Here is a 20,463-nt window from a genome sequence, read left to right as displayed (position 1 = left end):
GCAATAATTAGAAAATGGAAGACATACAAGACCACTGATAATCTCCCTCGATCTGGTGCTCCACGCAAAATCCCACCCCGTGGGGTCAGAATGATCACAAGAACGGTGAACAAAAATCCCAGAACCACGCGGGGGGACCTAGTGAATGAACTGCAGAGAGCTGGGACCAATGTAACAAGGCCTACCATAAGTAACACACTACGCCACCATGGACTCAGATCCTGCAGTGCCAGACGTGTCCCACTGCTTAAGCCTGTACATGTCCGGGCCCATCTGAAGTTTGCTAGAGAGCATTTGGATGATCCAGAGGAGTTTTGGGAGAATGTCCTATGGTCTGATGAAACCAAACTGGAACTGTTTGGTAGAAACACAACTTGTCATGTTTGGAGAAAAAGAATACTGAGTTGCATCCATCAAGCACCATACCTACTGTAAAGCATGGTGGTGGAAACATCATGCTTTGGGGCTGTTTCACTGCAAAGGGGCCAGGACGACTGATCCGGGTACATGAAAGAATGAATGGGGCCATGTATCGTGAGATTTTGAGTGCAAACCTCCTTCCATCAGCAAGGGCATTGAAGATGAAACATGGCTGGGTCTTTCAACATGACAATGATCCAAAGCACACCGCCAGGGCAATGAAGGAGTGGCTTCGTAAGAAGCATTTCAAGGTCCTGGAGTGGCCTAGCCAGTCTCCAGATCTCAACCCTATAGAAAACCTTTGGAGGGAGTTGAAAGTCCGTGTTGCCAAGCGAAAAGCCAAAAACATCACTGCTCTAGAGGAGATCTGCATGGAGGAATGGGCCAACATACCAACAACAGTGTGTGGCAACCTTGTGAAGACTTACAGAAAACGTTTGACCTCTGTCATTGCCAACAAAGGATATATCACAAAGTATTGAGATGAAATTTTGTTTCTGACCAAATACTTATTTTCCACCATAATATGCAAATAAAATGAAAAAAAAACAGACAATGTGATTTTCTGGATTTTTTTTTCTCAGTTTGTCTCCCATAGTTGAGGTCTACCTATGATGTAAATTACAGACGCCTCTCATCTTTTTAAGTGGTGGAACTTGCACTATTGCTGACTGACTAAATACTTTTTTTCCCCACTGTACATGCTACATACATACTACATACATACACTACATGCATGCAACATGCATACTACATATATACCACATGCATGCAACATGCATACTACATATATACTGCATATATACTACATGCATGCAACATACATATATACTACATACAATTAGTGTTGAGCGATACCATCCGATACCCTAAAATATCGGATCGGATGGTATCGGCCCGATGCGAAAAAAGTATCGGGTATCGCCGATTCCGATACCGGAAGTCCCATTCAAGTCTATGGGACTTCCGGTATCGGAATAAGAAAAACCCTTTTCTCTCCTTGTACAGCCTCTCGGGGGGGGTGTACGGACCTTCCGGATGTCTGTGCCGACTACCCGCTGGTCTGTGCGGACTGCCGGGGCTCTGTACTGACTGCCCGGGTGTCTGTACCGGCCTGCCGGGGGGCTGTGCCGGCCTGCGGGTGGTCTGTACCGACTGCCGGGGGGCTGTGCCGGCCTGCGAGTGGTCTGTTCCGACTGCCCGGGTGTCTGTGCGGACTGCCGGGGGGCTGTGGCGGCCTGCCGGTGGTCTGTACCGACTGTCCGGGGGTCTGAGCAGACTGCGGGGGTCTGTGCAGGATCGTCCGATGGGACTACAAGTCCCATCGGGCGATGCCTGCTACCATGACGGTGATTGACACATTAGCCAATGATGGGACAGTAGTAGTCCCATCATCCGGCTAATGTGTTGAATGTACAAAAAAATAAAAAAATCCCTACTACATACATGCTACATACATGCAACATACATACATACTGCATATATACCACATGCATGCAACATGCATGCTACATATATACCACATATATACTACATGCATGCAACATGCATACTACATATATACCGGGGGTCTGTGCCGACTGTCCGAGGGTCTGCACCGGCCTGCCGGGGGGGCTGTGCCGGCCTGCCGGTGGTCTGTACCGACTGTCCGGGGGTCTGTGCAGGCTGCGTGGGTCTGTACCGGCTTGCCGGGGGGCTGTGCCGGCCTGCCAGTGGTCTGTACCGACTGTCCGGGGGTCTGAGCGGACTGCCGGGGGTCTGTACCGGCCTGCCGGGGGGCTGTGCCGACTGTCCGGGGGTCTACCGGCCTGCCGGGGGGCTGTGCCGGCCTGCCGGTGGTCTGTGCAAGCTCCGGGGGTCTGTGCCGACTGCCCGGGGGGCTGTACCGGCCTGCCGGGGGGCTGTGCCGGCCTGCCGGTGGTCTGTGCAGGCTCCGGGGGTCTGTGCAGGCATCGTCCGATGGGACTACAAGTCCCATCGGGCGATGCCTGCTACCATGACAGTGATTGACACATTAGCCAATGATGGGACAGTAGTAGTCCCATCATCCGGCTAATGTGTTGAATGTAAAAAAAAATAAAAAAATTTACATGCTACATACATACAACATGCATACTACATATATACTACATGTAACATACATACTACATATATACTACATGCAACATACATACTACATATATACTACATGCAACATACATACTACATACATGCTACATACTACATGCATACTACATACATGCTACATACTACATACATGCTACATACATACTACATGCTACATACATACTACATACATACTACATATATACTACATGCATGCAACATACATACAACATATATGCTACATGCATGCAACATGCATACTACATATATACTATATATACTACATGCAACATACATGCTACATACTACATACATACTACATACATACTACATGATACATACTACATACATACTACATACATAATACATATATACTACATGCATGCAACATACATACAACATATATACTACATGCATGCAACATGCATACTACATATATACTATATATACTACATGTAACATACATACTACATATATACTACATGCTACATACATGCAACATACATACTACATACTTGCTACATACATACTACATACATGCTACATACATACTACATACATACAACATATATACTACATGCATGCAACATGCATACTACATATATACTATATATACTACATGTAACATACATACTACATATATACTACATGCTACATACATGCAACATACACACTACATGCTACATACATGCAACATACATACTACATACATGCTACATACTACATGCATACTACATACATACTACATACATGCTGCATACATACTACATACATACACTACATGCATGCAACATACATACTACATATATACCACATGCATGCAACATGCATACTACATATATACTGCATATATACTACATGCATGCAACATACATACAGTGGGGAAAAAAAGTATTTAGTCAGTCAGCAATAGTGCAAGTTCCACCACTTAAAAAGATGAGAGGCGTCTGTAATTTACATCATAGGTAGACCTCAACTATGGGAGACAAACTGAGAAAAAAAAATCCAGAAAATCACATTGTCTGTTTTGTTTTCATTTTATTTGCATATTATGGTGGAAAATAAGTAGTTGGTCAGAAACAAAATTTCATCTCAATACTTTGTGATATATCCTTTGTTGGCAATGACAGAGGTCAAACGTTTTCTGTAAGTCTTCACAAGGTTGCCACACACTGTTGTTGGTATGTTGGCCCATTCCTCCATGCAGATCTCCTCTAGAGCAGTGATGTTTTTGGCTTTTCGCTTGGCAACACGGACTTTCAACTCCCTCCAAAGGTTTTCTATAGGGTTGAGATCTGGGGACTGGCTAGGCCACTCCAGGACCTTGAAATGCTTCTTACGAAGCCACTCCTTCATTGCCCTGGCGGTGTGCTTTGGATCATTGTCATGTTGAAAGACCCAGCCACGTTTCATCTTCAATGCCCTTGCTGATGGAAGGAGGTTTGCACTCAAAATCTTACGATACATGGCCCCATTCATTCTTTCATGTACCCGGATCAGTCGTCCTGGCCCCTTTGCAGAGAAACAGCCCCAAAGCATGATGTTTCCACCACCATGCTTTATAGTAGGTATGGTGTTTGATGGATGCAACTCAGTATTCTTTTTCCTCCAAACACGACAAGTTGTGTTTCTACCAAACAGTTCCAGTTTGGTTTCATGAGACCATAGGACATTCTCCCAAAACTCGTCTGGATCATCCAAATGCTCTCTAGCAAACTTCAGACGGGCCCGGACATGTACAGGCTTAAGCAGTGGGACACGTCTGGCACTGCAGGATCTGAGTCCATGGTGGCGTAGTGTGTTACTTATGGTAGGCCTTGTTACATTGGTCCCAGCTCTCTGCAGTTCATTCACTAGGTCCCCCCAGGTGGTTCTGGGATTTTTGCTCACCGTTCTTGTGATCATTCTGACACCACGGGGTGGGATTTTGCGTGGAGCACCAGATCGAGGGAGATTATCAGTGGTCTTGTATGTCTTCCATTTTCTAATTATTGCTCCCACAGTTGATTTCTTCACTCCAAGCTGGTTGGCTATTGCAGATTCAGTCTTCCCAGCCTGGTGCAGGGCTACAATTTTGTTTCTGGTGTCCTTTGACAGCTCTTTGGTCTTCACCATAGTGGAGTTTGGAGTCAGACTGTTTGAGGGTGTGCACAGGTGTCTTTTTATACTGATAACAAGTTTAAACAGGTGCCATTACTACAGGTAATGAGTGGAGGAAAGAGGAGACTCTTAAAGAAGAAGTTACAGGTCTGTGAGAGCCAGAAATCTTGATTGCTTGTTTCTGACCAAATACTTATTTTCCACCATAATATGCAAATAAAATGAAAACAAAACAGACAATGTGATTTTCTGGATTTTTTTTTCTCAGTTTGTCTCCCATAGTTGAGGTCTACCTATGATGTAAATTACAGACGCCTCTCATCTTTTTAAGTGGTGGAACTTGCACTATTGCTGACTGACTAAATACTTTTTTTCCCCACTGTATATACTACATACAATTAGTGTTGAGCGATACCATCCGATACCCTAAAATATCGGATCGGATGGTATCGGCCCGATACGAAAAAAGTATCGGGTATCGCCGATTCCGATACCGGAAGTCCCATTCAAGTCTATGGGACTTCCGGTATCGGAATAAGAAAAACCCTTTTCTCTCCTTGTACAGCCTCTCGGGGGGGTGAACGGACCTCCCGGGGGTCTGTGCGGACTGCCGGGGCTCTGTACCGACTGCCCGGGTGTCTGTACCGGCCTGCCGGGGGGCTGTGCCGGCCTGCGGGTGGTCTGTACCGACTGCCGGGGGGCTGTGCCGGCCTGCGGGTGGTCTGTTCCGACTGCCCGGGTGTCTGTGCGGACTGCCGGGGGGCTGTGGCGGCCTGCCGGTGGTCTGTACCGACTGTCCGGGGGTCTGAGCAGACTGCGGGGGTCTGTGCAGGATCGTCTGATGGGACTACAAGTCCCATCAGGCGATGCCTGCTACCATGACGGTGATTGACACATTAGCCAATGATGGGACAGTAGTAGTCCTATCATCCGGCTAATGTGTTGAATGTACAAAAAAAAAAAAAAAATCCGTACTACATACATGCTACATACATGCTACATACATGCAACATACACACTACATGCTACATACATGCTACATATATGCAACATACATACATACTGCATATATACCACATGCATGCAACATGCATACTACATATATACCACATATATACTACATGCATGCAACATGCATACTACATATATACCGGGGGTCTGTGCCGACTGTCCGAGGGACTGTACCGGCCTGCCGGGGGGGCTGTGCCGGCCTGCCGGTGGTCTGTACCGACTGTACGGGGGTCTGTGCAGGCTGCGGGGGTCTGTACCGGCCTGCCGGGAGGCTGTGCCGGCCTGCCGGTGGTCTGTACCGACTGTCCGGGGGTCTGAGCGGACTGCCGGGGGTCTGTACCAGCCTGCCGGGGGGCTGTGCCGGCCTGCCGGTGGTCTGTACCGACTGTCCGGGGGTCTGAGCGGACTGCCGGGGGTCTGTACCGGCCTGCCGCGAGGCTGTGCTGACTGTCCGGGGGTCTGTGCTGACTGCCCGGGGGTCTGTGCAGACTGCCGGGGGTCTGTACCGGCCTACCGGGGAGCTGTGCTGGCCTGCCGGGGGGCTGCGCCGGCCTGCCGGGGGGCTGTGCCGACTGTCCGGGGGTCTGTGCCGACTGCCCGGGGGTCTGTTCGGACTGCCGGGGGTTTGTACCGGCCTCCTGGGGGGGCTGTGCTGGCCTGCCAGGGGTCTGTGCCGACAGCCCGGGGGTCTGTGCGGACTGCCAGGGGTCTGTACCGGCCTACCGGGGAGCTGTGCTGGCCTGCCGGGGGGCTGTGCCGGCCTGCCGGGGGGCTGTGCCGACTGTCTGGGGGTCTGTGCCGACTGCCCGGGGGTCTGTTCGGACTGCCGGGGGTCTGTACCGGCCTACCGGGGAGCTGTGCTGGCCTGCCGGGGGCTGTGCCGACTGTCCTGGGGTCTGAGCAGGCTGCTGGCGTCTGTGCAGGATCGTCCGATGGGACTACAATTCCCATCGGGCGATGCCTGCTACCATGACGGTAATTGACACATTAGCCAATGATGGGACAGTAGTAGTCCCATCATCCGGCTAATGTGTTAAATGTACAAAAAAAAAAAAAAAAAACCTCCACTACATACATGCTACATACATACTACATGCTACATACATGCTACATACATACTACATGCTACATACATGCTACATACATACTACATACAAGCTACATACATCCAACATATATACTACATACATACTACATGCTACATACATGCTACATACATGCAACATACATACTGCATATATACCACATGCATGCAACATACATACATACTGCATATATACCACATGCATGCAACATGCATACTACATACACTCACTGGCCACTTTATTAGGTACACCTGTCCAACTGTGTGTTAAGACTTAATTTCTAATCAGCCAATCACATGGCGGCAACTCAGTGCATTTAGGCATGTAGACATGGTCAAGACAATCTCCTGCAGTTCAAACCGAGCATCAGTATGGGGAAGAAAGGTGATTTGAGTGCCTTTGAACGTGGCATGATTGTTGGTGCCAGAAGGGCTGGTCTGAGAATTTCAGAAACTGCTGATCTACTGGGATTTTCACGCACAACCATCTCTAGGGTTTACAGAGAATGGTCCGAAAAAGAAAAAAAATCCAGTGAGCGGCAGTTCTGTGGCCGGAAATGCCATGTTGATGCCAGAGGTCAGAGGAGAATGGGCAGACTGGTTCGAGCTGATAGAAAGGCAACAGTGACTCAAATTGCCACCCGTTACAACCAAGGTAGGCAGAAGAGCATCTCTGAACGCACAGTGCGTCGAACTTTGAGGCAGATGGGCTACAGCAGCAGAAGACCACACTGGGTACCACTCCTCTCAGCTAAGAACAGGAAACTGAGGCTACAATTTGCACAAGCTCATCGAAATTGGACAGTAGAAGATTGGAAAAACGTTGCCTGGTCTGATGAGTCTCGATTTCTGCTGCGACATTCGGATGGTAGGGTCAGAATTTGGCGTAAACAACATGAAAGCATGGATCCATCCTGCCTTGTATCAACGGTTCAGGCTGGTGGTGGTGGTGTCATGGTGTGGGGAATTTTTTCTGGGCACTCTTTGGGCCCCTTGGTACCAATTGAGCATCGTTGCAACGCCACAGCCTACCTGAGTATTGTTGCTGACCATGTCCATCCCTTTATGACCACAATGTACCCAACATCTGATGGCTACTTTCAGCAGGATAATGCACCATGTCATAAAGCTCGAATCATCTCAGATTGGTTTCTTGAACATGACAATGAGTTTACTGTACTCAAATGGCCTCCTCAGTCACCAGATCTCAATCCAATAGAGCATCTTTGGGATGTGGTGGAACGGGAGATTCGCATCAGGGATGTGCAGCCGACAAATCTGCGCCAACTGTGTGATGCCATCATGTCAATATGGTCCAAAATCTCTGAGGAATGCTTCCAGCACCTTGTTGAATCTCTGCCACGAAGAATTGAGGCAGTTCTGAAGGCAAAAGGGGGTCCAACCCCTTACTAGCATGGTGTACCTAATAAAGTGGCCAGTGAGTGTATATACCACATATATGCTACATGCATGCAACATGCATACTACATATATACCGGGGGTCTGTGCCGACTGTCTGAGGGTCTGTACCGGCCTGCCGGGGGCTGTGCCGGCCTGCCGATGGTCTGTACCGACTGTCCGGGGGTCTGAGCTGGGTCTGTACCGGCCTGCCGGGGGGCTGTGCCGGCCTGCCGGTGGTCTGTGCCGACTGCCCGGGGGTTTGTGCCGACTGCCGGGAGGCTGTACCGGCCTGCCGGGGGGCTGTGCTGACTGTCCGGGTGTCTGTGCAGGCTGCGGGGGTCTGTACCGGCCTGCCGGGGGGCTGTGCCGGCCTGCCGGTGGTCTGTACCGACTGTCCGGGGGTCTGAGCCGACTGCCAGGTGTCTGTACCGGCCTGCCGGGGGGCTGTGCCGACTGCACGGGGGTCTGTGCCGACTGCCCGGGGGTCTTTGCGGACTGCCGTGGGTCTGTACTGGCCTGCCGGGGGGCTGTGCTGGCCTGCCGGTGGTCTGTACCGACTGTCCGGGGGTCTGAGCGACATGCAACATGCATACTACATGCATACAACATACATATATACTACATATATACTACATGCATGCAACATGCATACTACATATATACCACATATATACTACATGCATGCAACATACATACATACAACATATATACTACATGCATGCAACATGCATACTACATATATACCACATATATACTACATGCATGCAACATACATATATACTACATGCAACATGCATACTACATGCATGCAACATACATACTACATATATACCATATGCATGCAACATGCATACTATATATACCACATATATACTACATGCATGCAACATACATATATACTACATATATACCACATATATACAACATGCATGCAACTTATATATAATACATATATACTACATGCAACATACATACTACATACATACTACATATATACCACATGCATGCAACATGCATACTACATATATACTACATGCATGCAACATATATATAGCAACATATATATAATACATATATACTACATGCAACATACATACATACTACATATGTACCACATGCATGCAACATGCATACTATATACAGTCATATGTAAAAGTTTGGGCACCCCTATTAATGTTAACCTTTTTTCTTTATAACAATTTTGGTTTTTGCAACAGGTATTTCAGTTTCATTGACCGATGCACAGTGACACCATCTGCAGCAAGATGATGCTGCAGGTCTTTGGAGGTGGTCTGTGGATTGTCCTTGACTGTTCTCACCATTCTTCTTCTCTGCCTTTCTGATATTTTTCTTGGCCTGCCACTTCTGGGCTTAACAAGAACTGTACCTGTGTTCTTCCATTTCCTTACTATGTTCCTCACAGTGGAAACTGACAGGATAAATCTCTGAGACAACTTTTTGTATCCTTCCCCTGAAAAGCTATGTTGAATAATCTTTGTTTTCAGATCATTTGAGAGTTGTTTTGAGGAGCCCATGATGCCACTCTTCATAGGAGAATCAAATAGGAGAACTACTTGCAAGTGGCCACTTTAAATACCTTTTCTCATGATTTGATACACCTGGCTATGAAGTTCAAAGCTCAATGAGGTTACAAAACCAATTTAGTGCTTCAGGAAGTCAGTAAAAAGTAGTTAGAAGTGTTCAAATCAAGAAAACGATAAGGGTGCCCATACTTTTGCACCGGTCAAATTTTGTTTAAATGCAGATTGCACATTTTCTGTTAGTACAATAAACCTCATTTGAATCCAGAAATATAACTGAGTCCATCAGTTATTAGATATATGAAACTGAAATAGCTGTTGCAAAAACCAAAATTGTTAGAAAGAAAAAAGGTTAACATTAATAGGGGTACCCAAACTTTTACATATGACTGTATATACCACATATATACTACATGCATGCAACATACATATATACTAAATATATACCACATGCATACAACATGCATACTACATATATACTACATGCATGCAACATACATATATACTACATACAATACATACATATAGACATACAGTACATATAACATAGAGTACATACCATCACTTGTCACTTTGATCCCCGAAGCCATTGTCGTCTATGGAATAAAGATTAAAATAACAAAGCACAAATATACTCACCCCTGATCCGCAGAAGTCCAAGGGTGTCCCACAACGATCTTGCGTGGAGAACAGCAGCATCAGCTGATGCTACCGTTCTCTACGGGTCCCAGGAAACCAGTGTCGGGAGGTAGGTATCCTTCCGCCCTGTATTCCTCCGCCAGTGTAAAAAAAAAAAAAAAAAGTCCCTAGTCTCACTTTATGGCAAAAGCTGCATGCGAAATTTTTCACACAGCAATGCCATGAAATGAGACTAGGGACTTCTTTTTTTTTTTTTTACACTGGCGGAGGAATACAGGGCGGAAGGATACCTACCTCCCGACACTGGTTTCCTGGGACCCGTAGAGAACGGTAGCATCAGCTGATGGTCTGCCCCCCTGCCCCCCGGCAGGCCGGTACAGACCACCAGCGGGCCGGTACAGACCCCCGGCATGCCGCTCAGGCCCACGGACAGTCGGTACAGACCACCGGCAGGCCGGTACAGACCCACGGCAGTCCGCACAGACCCCCGGGCAGTCTGCACAAACCCCCGGGCAGTCGGCACAGCCCCCCGGAAGGCCGGTACAGCCCCCCGGGCAGTCGGCACAGCCCCCCGGCAGGCCAGCACAGCCCCCCGGCAGGCCGGTACAGACACCCGGCAGTCGACTCAGACCCCCGGACAGTCGGTACAGACCACCGGCATGCCGGCACAGCCCCCCGGCAGGCCGGTACAGACCCCCGCAGCCTGCACAGACCCCCGGACAGTCGGCACAGCCCCCCGGCAGGCCGATACAGACCCACGGCAGTCCGCACAAACCCCCGGGCAGTCGGCACAGACCACCGGCAGGCCGGCACAGCCCCCCGGCAGGCCGGTACAGACCCCCGGCAGTCCGCTCAGACCCCCGGACAGTCGGTACAGACCACCGGCAGGCCGGCACAGCCCCCCGGCAGGCCTGTACAGACCCTCGGACAGTCGGCACAGACCCCCGGTATATATGTAGTATGCATGTTGCATGCATGTAGTATATATGTGGTATATATGTAGTATGCATGTTGCATGCATGTGGTATATATGCAGTATGTATGTATGTAGTATGTATGTAGCATGTATGTAGCATGTAGTATGTTTGTAGCATGTATGTAGTAGGGATTTTTTTTTTTTTTTTGTACATTCAACACATTAGCCGGATGATGGGACTACTACTGTCCCATCATTGACTAATGTGTCAATCACCGTCATGGTAGCAGGCATCACCCGATGGGACTTGTAGTCCCATCGGACGATCCTGCACAGACCCCCGCAGCCTGCTCAGACCCCAGGACAGTCGGCACAGCCCCCGGCAGGCCAGCACAGCTCCCCGGTAGGCCGGTACAGACCCCCGGCAGTCCGAACAGACCCCCGGGCAGTCGGCACAGACCCCCAGACAGTCAGCACAGCCCCCCGGCAGGCCGGCACAGCCCCCTGGCAGGCCAGCACAGCCCCCCGGTAGGCCGGTACAGACCCCCGGCAGTCCGAACAGACCCCCGGGCAGTCGGCACAGACCCCCGGACAGTCCGCACAGCCCCCCGGCAGGCCGGCACAGCCCCCCGGCAGGCCAGCACAGCTCCCCGGTAGGCCAGTACAGACCCCCGGGAGTCCGCACAGACCCCCGGGCAGTTGGCACAGACCCCTGGAAGGCCAGCACAGCCCCCCGGTAGGCCGGTACAGACCCCCGGCAGTCCGAACAGACCCCCGGGCAGTCGGCACAGACCCCCGGGCAGTCGGCACAGCCCCCCGGCAGGCCGGCACAGCCCCCCGGCAGGCCAGCACAGCTCCCCGGTAGGCCGGTACAGACCCCCGGCAGTCCACACAGACCCCCGGGCAGTCGGCACAGACCCTCGGACAGTCGGCACAGCCCCACGGCGGGCCGGTACAGACCCCCGGCAGTCCGCTCAGACCCCCGGACAGTCGGTACAGACCACCGGCAGGCCGGCACAGCCCCCCGGCAGACCAGTACAGACCCCCGGCAGTCCGCTCAGACCCCCGGACAGTCGGTACAGACCACTGGCAGGTCGGCACAGCCCCCCGGCAGGCTGGTACAGACCCCTGCAGCCTGCACAGACCCCCGGACAGTCGGTACAGACCACCGGCAGGCCGGCACAGCCCCCCCGGCAGGCCGGTACAGACCCTCGGACAGTCGGCACAGACCCCCGGTATATATGTAGTATGCATGTTGCATGCATGTAGTATATATGTGGTATATATGTAGTATGCGTGTTGCATGCATGTGGTATATATGCAGTATGTATGTATGTTGCATGCATGTGGTATATATGCAGTATGTATGTTGCATGTATGTAGCATGTATGTAGCATGTAGTATGTATGTAGTATATATGTTGCATGTATGTAGCTTGTATGTAGTATGTATGTAGCATGTATGTAGTATGTAGTATGTATATAGCATGTATGTAGCATGTAGTATGTATGTAGCATGTATGTAGTAGAGGTTTTTTTTTTTTTTTGTACATTCAACACATTAGCCGGATGATGGGACTACTACTGTCCCATCATTGGCTAATGTGTCAATCACTGTCATGGTAGCAGGCATCGCCCGATGGGACTTGTAGTCCCATCGGACGATGCCTGCACAGACCCCCGGAGCCTGCACAGACCACCGGCAGGTCGGCACAGCCCCCCAGGCAGTCGGCACAGACCCCCGGACAGTCGGCACAGCCACCCGGTATATGTGGTATATATGTAGTATGCATGCATGTAGTATATATGTGGTATATATGTAGTATGCATGTTGCATGCATGTGGTATATATGCAGTATGTATGTATGTTGCATGCATGTAGTATATATGTTGTATGTAGCATGTAGTATGTATGTAGTATGTATGTAGCATGTAGTAGTATGTATGTAGTATGTATGCAGCATGTAGTATGTATGTAGTATGTATTTTTTTTTTTTTTTTTTTTTACATTCAACACATAGGCCGGATGATGGGACTACTACTGTCCCATCATTGGCTAATGTGTCAATCACCGTCATGGTAGCAGGCATCGCCCAATGGGACGATGCCTGCACAGACCCTCGCAACCTGCACAGCCCCCCGGCAGGCCGGTACAGACACCCGGCAGGCCGGTACAGACCCACGGCAGTCCGCACAGACCCCCGGGCAGTCGGCACAAACCCCCGGGCAGTCGGCACAGACCACCGGCAGGCCGGCACAGCCCCCCGGCAGGCCGGTACAGACCCCCGCAGCCTGCACAGACCCCCGGACAGTCGGTACAGACCACCGGCAGGCCGGCACAGCCCCCCGGCAGGCCGGTACAGACCCCCGGGCAGTCGGCACAGCCCCCCGGTATATGTGGTATATATGTAGTATGCATGCATGTAGTATATATGTGGTATATATGTAGTATGCATGTTGCATGCATGTGGTATATATGCAGTATGTATGTATGTTGCATGCATGTAGTATGTAGCATGTAGTATGTATGTAGTATGTATGTAGCACGTAGTATGTATTTTTTTTTTTTTTTTACATTCAACACATAGGCCGGATGATGGGACTACTACTGTCCCATCATTGGCTAATGTGTCAATCACCGTCATGGTAGCAGGCATCGCCCGATGGGACGATGCCTGCACAGACCCCCGCAACCTGCACAGCCCCCCGGCAGGCCAGTACAGACCACCAGCGGGCCGGTACAGACCCCCGGCAGGCCGCTCAGGCCCACGGACAGTCGGTACAGACCACCGGCAGGCCGGTACAGACCCACGGCAGTCCGCACAGACCCCCGGGCAGTCTGCACAAACCCCCGGGCAGTCGGCACAGCCCCCCGGAAGGCCGGTACAGCCCCCCGGGCAGTCGGCACAGCCCCCCGGCAGGCCAGCACAGCCCCCCGGCAGGCCGGCACAGCCCCCCGGCAGGCCGGTACAGACACCCGGCAGTCGACTCAGACCCCCGGACAGTCGGTACAGACCACCGGCATGCCGGCACAGCCCCCCGGCAGGCCGGTACAGACCCCCGCAGCCTGCACAGACCCCCGGACAGTCGGCACAGCCCCCCGGCAGGCCGATACAGACCCACGGCAGTCCGCACAAACCCCCGGGCAGTCGGCACAGACCACCGGCAGGCCGGCACAGCCCCCCGGCAGGCCGGTACAGACCCCCGGCAGTCCGCTCAGACCCCCGGACAGTCGGTACAGACCACCGGCAGGCCGGCACAGCCCCCCGGCAGGCCTGTACAGACCCTCGGACAGTCGGCACAGACCCCCGGTATATATGTAGTATGCATGTTGCATGCATGTAGTATATATGTGGTATATATGTAGTATGCATGTTGCATGCATGTGGTATATATGCAGTATGTATGTATGTTGCATGTATGTAGCATGTATGTAGCATGTAGTATGTATGTAATATATGTTGCATGTATGTAGCTTGTATGTAGTACGTATGTAGCATGTATGTAGCATGTAGTTTGTTTGTAGCATGTATGTAGTAGGGATTTTTTTTTTTTTTTGTACATTCAACACATTAGCCGGATGATGGGACTACTACTGTCCCATCATTGACTAATGTGTCAATCACCGTCATGGTAGCAGGCATCGCCCGATGGGACTTGTAGTCCCATCGGACGATCCTGCACAGACCCCCGCAGCCTGCTCAGACCCCCGGACAGTCGGCACAGCCCCCTGGCAGGCCAGCACAGCCCCCCGGTAGGCCGGTACAGACCCCCGGCAGTCCGAACAGACCCCCGGGCAGTCGGCACAGACCCCCGGACAGTCCGCACAGCCCCCCGGCAGGCTGGCACAGCCCCCCGGCAGGCCAGCACAGCTCCCCGGTAGGCCGGTACAGACCCCCGGCAGTCCGCACAGACCCCCGGGCAGTTGGCACAGACCCCTGGAAGGCCAGCACAGCCCCCCGGTAGGCCGGTACAGACCCCCGGCAGTCCGCTCAGACCCCCGGACAGTCGGTACAGACCCCCGGCAGGCCGGCACAGCCCCCCGGGCAGTCGGCACAGACCCCCGGACAGTCGGCACAGCCCCGCGGCAGGCCGGTACAGACCCCCGGCAGTCCGCTCAGACCCCCGGACAGTCGGTACAGACCACCGGCAGGCCGGCACAGCCCCCCGGCAGACCGGTACAGACCCCCGGCAGTCCGCTCAGACACCCGGACAGTCGGTACAGACCACTGGCAGGTCGGCACAGCCCCCCGGCAGGCTGGTACAGACCCCTGCAGTCTGCACAGACCCCCGGACAGTCGGTACAGACCACCAGCAGGCCGGCACAGCCCCCCCGGCAGGCCGGTACAGACCCTCGGACAGTCGGCACAGACCCCCGGTATATATGTAGTATGCATGTTGCATGCATGTAGTATATATGTGGTATATATGTAGTATGCATGTTGCATGCATGTGGTATATATGCAGTATGTATGTATGTTGCATGCATGTGGTATATATGCAGTATGTATGTTGCATGTATGTAGCATGTATGTAGCATGTAGTATGTATGTAGTATATATGTTGCATGTATGTAGCTTGTATGTAGTATGTATGTAGCATGTATGTAGTATGTAGTATGTATGTAGCATGTATGTAGCATGTAGTATGTATGTAGCATGTATGTAGTAGAGGTTTTTTTTTTTTTTTGTACATTCAACACATTAGCCGGATGATGGGACTACTACTGTCCCATCATTGGCTAATGTGTCAATCACTGTCATGGTAGCAGGCATCGCCCGATGGGACTTGTAGTCCCATCGGACGATGCCTGCACAGACCCCCGGAGCCTGCACAGACCACCGGCAGGTCGGCACAGCCCCCCGGGCAGTCGGCACAGACCCCCCCGGCAGGCCGCACAGACCCCCGGAGCCTGCACAGACCACCGGCAGGCTGGCACAGCCCCCCGGCAGGCCGCACAGACCCCCGGGCAGTCGGCACAGACCCCCGGAGCCTGCACAGACCACCGGCAGGCTGGCACAGCCCCCCGGCAGGCCGCACAGACCCCCGGGCAGTCGGCACAGACCCCCGGAGCCTGCACAGACCAGCGGCAGGCTGGCACAGCCCCCCGGCAGGCCGCACAGACCCCCGAAAGGCCCGTACAGACCCCAGAGAGGCTGTACAAGGCAAAAATAGGGTTTTTCTTATTCCGATACCGGAAGTCCCATAGACTTGAATGGGACTTCCGGTATCGGAATCGGCGATAGCCGATATTTTTTTTAGATCGGCCGATCCATTCTGATCCGATACTTTCAAGTATCGGACGGTATCGCTCAACACTAGTCTTCAGTGCTGCTGGATCAATCCTGACAGAAAAAAGGACCCATCTGTCGACCCAAAATGTTGATGATCTAACCTTCATTAAAATGAACCATGCATGAGTTTCAAAGGATTTTGTCCCACCTTCCCCTGATGACACATAGGTTGCCAGAAAACTGCCTCGCTTTTGTCCTCCTTTTCCTCGGACTTGCCCAATTCCGCTCTTTGCAGCAGCTGAATGTCCACATCCAACGCATCATCATATGCCATTTTTTAAACCTCCCTAAGTGGGCTGCCCACCCACCCCCCAATGGCTGGGGTCAACACCTGGTGCCCCCGGGCAAGTGCCATTGCTCTGAACTGGTGGATTGGCCCACTGATGGCCGACGGCACTGGCACAGGGCTCCTCATAGTACAACACAGTGTCTCTGATGGTGGGGGGCCCACTCACCGTCAGACACACCAGTGTACTATGAGGGGCCCTCTGCCAGTACTGTCGACCATGAGTGTGCCCCCCCGCTTGGTCATGGCGACAGCACTTGCAAGTTGCAATACTTACCTCTCCCTGCTCCACTGCTGTGTAGTCTGGGCAGTTAAATCCTTCAGAGGGACGGCCACTAGAAATTTGGTGTATTGATCATTGATGGATGTAGCTATGGCCTGTCCTGCTGGCCTCTACCTTCAGATCATCAATGGCTACCATTTGTAATGGACGTCAACTTACAAGCGGATGCAGTTGTGCTTTATGATCACCTTTCACAGTTGTGATAGTCACAGACCTGTGACATTCCTGCCACCATTTTTCAATGTCTCCTCTCATGCCAATCCAATAGAATCGCCTACGGCCTGTGGCTTCTGTCTTTTGCACTCCAAAATGACCAGACACATCATGATAGGCAGTGAGGACCATGTCTACATCTCTCCCTGTGATCACAATTTGATGGAGACGAGTAACAGTGATGTGATCCACGCTACTGCGATAAAGCAATCCTTTCTTCACAAAGACCTTTTTCGCTGTCTCCACAGACACAGTAATTGAGGGTCTGCATCGCCTCTGCAACATCTACCGGGAGGTTTTCCCGTGATGAGTAATTCCCAAACTTCTGCTAACACTCGACTTTCCGTCTGTACTTGTATCCATGTAGTTTCCAGTAGTGGAGAGTCTGGACTGGCTTACTGGGATTGAAATATATACGAAGATTTAAAAGTACCACAACACTTTATACTGTTGTACGCTTCGAATACCTTTCCCTTTTTCTACTTTTTAAATTCTGGTGTAATACATAGTGACCCTGTGAGTGTCTGTGTCTGACTCCGGAAGTATAGACGGAAATTTACAATTACCCATAGACTGGATACACCTGGTATGTGCTGATACAGTACCTTTGTTCAAAATTTTGTATTACGGTATCATCCATAGTGAGTGAGCGTGTGTGGTTTACGCCTTCTATATATACAGTGAATCGGAGATACCAATTTGTACCCTATACTCGATACAACTTGTATCTTGTTATACAGTACCTTTGTTCGACATTTAGTATTACGGTCAAATCCATACTGAGTAAGCGTCTGAGAGTGACTACGGGACTATGTATACATAGATTTCAATTGTACCCCATAATATATATTCTTGTTATCCAGTACCTTATTTACAACATTTTTTATTATGGTCAAACCCAGACTGAGTGAGCGTCTGAGGGTGACTCCGGAAATATACAGTATACCGAGATTTCAAATTTGGCAAACACTGTATACAGCTGTACTCTTCTGATACAGTAGCCTTTTTAGCTATTTAGATTCTGGTGTAATCCATAATGAGCCTTTGAACGTCTGTCTGTTGCTCCGGCAATATATTAGGAGCTTTAAGATTACCCCAACACTGTATACTGCTGTACGCTTGTGTTACATTACCCATTTACAGCTTTTCATATTATTGTGTAATCCATACTGGGCCTGAGAGCATTTGTGTCTGCCTCCTGAAATGTATACAGAGATTCAGAATGTTTACACTATACTATATATACCTTGTATCTCGTGATACTGTACCCTTTTACAACTTTTTATTTTATTTTGTAATCCATACTGAGCCTGTTAGCATCTGTGTATGACTCATGAAATATATAAGGAGATTTACTGTTATTCATAGACTGTATAGAGCTGTACCCTTCTGATACAGTACCATATATCTGCTGGTATTTTGGGTCCATTTTCCAAAACATGAGGAAGTAGTATGGTGGAAGAGGATGCAGACGTGGGCGTGGGGGGCCACCTGGTACTGATGGTGGTGGTGGTGCATCTGCTGGTAGTGCCAAAAACACAATAGCAGCTAAGGCAGGAGGTGTTGAGCCTGCGTCATGGTGTAGCTCTGGAAGGCCTGTAAGGCTTCCTTTTCTGGGAGTAGGTAGACTGCTTTTAATGTCGGAGCATCAGGAACTGTTTTTGGCTTACATTGCTGAAACAGCCTCCAGCTCTATCGCCTCCTCTTCTGAAGTTTAAAAAAATGTAAGCATTGAGTCGTAAGTGCAGTCTTCTGGTCAGGAGCAACCCCTTTCCTTGTTTCCTTCACCCACACCAAAAGTGAAGGATGTGGTAGCACACACTTCTGATTACTCCATGGAGCTCTTTTCATATGCCATGTCTGGGTTAATTAAAAATGTGGCCCATCATATACTGGAGCATTCCAAATGGGAGACATCAGACACTGTAGCAGCATTTATGGGGCCCATTATACACTGGAGCATTAGAAATAGAGCCCATTATAAATGGAGCATTATTAGGGCTCATCATACACTAGAGCATCATCCATGAGGCCCATCATATACTGGAGCACTATAAATGGTGCAGGTCAGACACTGGAGCAGCATCTATGGGGAACATGATACACCAGAGCATTAGAAATGGGGCCCATTATATGGAGCATTATTAGGGCCCATCATACACTGGAGCATCATCCATGAGGCCCATCATATACTGGAGCATTCCAGATTGGGGACATCAGACACTGGAGCAGCATTTACGGGGCCCATTATACACTGGAGCATTAGAAATGGAGCCCATTATATATGGAGCATTATTAGGGCCCATCATACACTGGAGCGTCATCCATGAGGCCCATCATATACTGGAGCATTCCAAATGGGGCACCTCAGACACTGGAGCAGCATCTATTGGGCACATTATACACTGGAGCATTAGAAATGGGTCCCATTATATATGGAGTATTATTTGGGCCCATAACACACTGGAGCATCATCCATGGGGACCATCATATACTGTAGCATTATGTAGAGCTCATCATATACTTTATGAGACATTATATGTCACCAATTATTCTGTATGGAGAAATATATGGGGCTCATTATTCTGTATGGTGCACAATATGGTGGCCATAATACTTTATGGAGTAATATACTGTCTTTTTTTGAGCTATTGTACAATTTAAAATATATCAGTCATGTCATGTAAGCAGTCAAGTATTTGTCATTGTACTATACCTATATTTCTGTGCCGTATCAGAGCATCATGAAAATGTGTTAAAGGGGCGCACTGACACTCTTTGGCCCAGGGCATCCGAAAACCTGGAGCCAGCCCTACCCCCCCACAACTTTAGCCAAATAAGCCCCAGTTTTCAATGCGTAACTATTATTATGAAGTAAATTTAGGTTGACAAGCTTCAGTAATAAGAATTGATGCTTTTGGCATTGAAATGGGCACTGTAGGTGTGTTTACTGTCCTCCACTCCCTGCCGACTTTGCTTCCCCTTTGACTTGCATTGGGTTTCGTGTTTCAGTCAGCCTCCGATTTTTCCCTATAGTCGGCCGATTTTGTTCGACCTGACTTTTGCGAAAGTCGGGTTTCATGAAACCCGACTCGACCCGAAAAAAGGCAAAGTCGCTCATCTCTAGTCATGAGATAACTGTTGGAATTGGCAACCAGAGCCCAAGCCTA

General features: G+C 50.1%; 1 long non-coding RNA gene across 1 annotated transcript in view; it reads left to right on the top strand.

Moving 5' to 3' along the window:
- The window catches only part of LOC141060583 (uncharacterized), a 188,334-nt gene that overhangs the window by 7,907 nt on the left and 159,964 nt on the right, over positions 1-20,463 (top strand). The gene's annotated exons all lie outside the window — the stretch shown is intronic.

Source organism: Dendrobates tinctorius, unplaced genomic scaffold (genome assembly GCF_039654945.1).
Source record: "Dendrobates tinctorius isolate UK_male_01 unplaced genomic scaffold, ASM3965494v1 ptg000241l, whole genome shotgun sequence".
Taxonomy (NCBI): domain Eukaryota; kingdom Metazoa; phylum Chordata; class Amphibia; order Anura; family Dendrobatidae; genus Dendrobates; species Dendrobates tinctorius.
The sequence above is the reverse complement of the archived record's forward strand: the minus strand, read 5'-3'. Positions and strand labels throughout refer to the sequence as shown.